Raw genomic sequence first — 2500 nt, forward strand, 5'->3', positions numbered from 1 at the left:
ATGCAAGGCTAGTGTGCAAGGCTGGTGTGCAAGGCTTGTGGGCAAGGCTGGTGCGCAAGGCTAGTTCCCAAGGGTTGTGTGCAAGGCTAGTGCCCAAGGCAAGTGCGCAAGGCTCGTGCCCAAAGCTAGTGCGCAAGGCTTGTGTGCAAGGCTACTGCGATGGGCCAGTGCCCAAGGCTTGTGAGCAAGGCTTGTATGCATGGCTTGTGTGCAAGGCTAGCGTCCAAGGCTTGTGCGCATGGCTTGTGCGCAAGGCTTGTGTCCAAGGCTTTTGTGCAAGGCTCGTGCGCAAGGCTAGTGTGCAAGGCTTGTGCGCATTGGCAGGTAGCCCACCAGCATGCACGATCCAAATGCCACTCACGCGTTCATACCGGGGCGTAACGGGCCTATCGGGGCATACTTGGGCATATCCGGGCAAAAAATGCCCAAAACTTGCGCAACCTTGGCAACCGTGGTCCATTCCTCTCTATATGCCTAGCCTTGCCAACCGTGGTCCATTCCTCACTATATGCCATGGCCTTGTGCCCATGGTCTTCCCAAGACAGCGTCCAAGGCCCCCGGAAGGCCAAGGGAGCCCAACCCAGCAATGCCCTGCTATGGCAAGCCAAGGCCAAGCATTCCGGTGCCTATCCGGGCAAAAATGCAATTCCTCTCTATATGCCTAGCCTTGGCAACCGTGGTCCATTCCCCACCATATGCCATGGCCTTGTGCCCATGGTCTTCCCAAGACAGTGTCCAAGGCGCCCGGAAGGCCAAGGGAGCCCAACCCAGCAATGCCCTGCTTTGGCAAGCCAAGGCCAAGCATTCCGGTGCCTAACCTTGGCAACCGTGGTCCTTTCCTCACCATATGCCATGGCCTTGTGCCCATGGTCTTCGCAAGACATCGTCCAAGGCGCCCAAAAGGCCAAGGGAGCCCAACCCAGCAATGCCTTGCTAGGACAAGCCAAGGCCAAGCATTCCGGTGCCTATCCGGGCAAAAACGCCCAAAGCATGCCCATTCCTTAGCCTATCCAGGCAAAAACGCCCAAAATCTGCACATTCTAGTGCCTATCCGGGCAAAAACGCCCACCAGCATGCCACCCTCCTATAGGGTTTGCGCAACCAACCAGCCTAACCACCAGTGGCAACCAAAGGTGCTGTTAGCGACGACTTCTGAAGACGCAACGAGACGCGACGTGTTTGCGCCCAGACGCGACGAGACGATGCGGGATCTGCGCCCAAGAATGCCTAGACCCGTCGACTTGATGCGGGATCAGCTCGCCCAAGCATGCCTAGTGTGCAAGGCCTGTGTGCAAGGCTAGTGTCCAAGGCTAGTGTGCAAGGCTCATGTGGAACGCTAGTGCGCAAGGCTAGTGCCCAAGGCTTGTGTGCCAGGCCCGTGTGCAAGGCTAGTGTCCAGGGCTTGTGTGCATTGCTTGAGTGCAAGGCTTGTGTGCATTGCTCGAGTGCATGGCTTGTGTGCAAGGGTTGTGCGCAAGGCTAGTGTGCGGGGCTTGTGCGCATGGCTAATGTGCACGGCTTGTGTGCATGGCTACCGTGCAAGGCTAGTTTGCATGGCTAGGGTGCAAGGCTCGCATGCGAGGCTAGTGTGCAAGGCTGCGTGCAAGGGAAGCGTGCAGGGCGAGTGTGCGAGGCCACTGTGCACGGCGCCAGCACTAGCGAGCCATCATCCGCGTTGCCATGGCTCGCTTGGCCTTGGCTTGCCAGGCCCCGACACGAGCAATCGCGCATTTTCTTTGCAACCGACCATCAATGCCGCCCAACGGGGCCAGCACGAGCAGTCATCCGCGGTCCCCTGGCCCTGCGCACGTTTGTCTTTGAAACCGAGCATCAATGCCACAGAAAGTGCCGGGGCGCCAGCTGGAGCCATCATCCGACGTGCCATGGCTCTGGTCCCATGGTCTTCGCAACCGAGCATTCGTGACACCCGCGGGGCCAGGACACCAACCCTTCCGACACGAGCATTCGCGCATGTTCTTTGGCCACACAACGGCGCCAGCACGAGCAAAATCATCCGCGGTGCGGTGGCCTTGCACGGCCTTTTGTCTTTGGAACCAACCATCAGTGCCACGGGAAGTGCCGGAGTCCCGGCATCCGCGGTGCCAAGTCATTGCGCCCTTGGTCTCTGCAGCGGGGCATGCCGGGCACTCCCAACCATTGCAAGCAAGCAAGCAAGCAAGAAAGAAAGTAAGTAAGTAAGTAAGTATTACATATAGGGGCGGGACATGCGGGGAGATCTGCGAAACGTGCATTACGGGGCACACGCGTACCTACCGGGGCATACCGACCCCTATTGGGGCACACGTGTGCATATCGGGGCATACCGGGCCTATCGGGGCACACGCGTACATACCGGGGCATACCGAGCCCTACTGGGGCACACGTGCGCATATCGGGGCGTACCAAGCCTATCGGGGCATACGCATGTATCCCAAGGCATACCGAGTCTATCCGGGCATACGCGTTCATACCGGGGCGTAACGGGCCTATCGGGGCATAC

The sequence above is a fragment of the Tasmannia lanceolata genome, unplaced genomic scaffold, assembly GCF_043159265.1.
Source record: "Tasmannia lanceolata isolate RefF3 unplaced genomic scaffold, GAP_Taslan_0.1 ptg000194l, whole genome shotgun sequence".
Taxonomy (NCBI): Eukaryota; Viridiplantae; Streptophyta; class Magnoliopsida; order Canellales; family Winteraceae; genus Tasmannia; species Tasmannia lanceolata.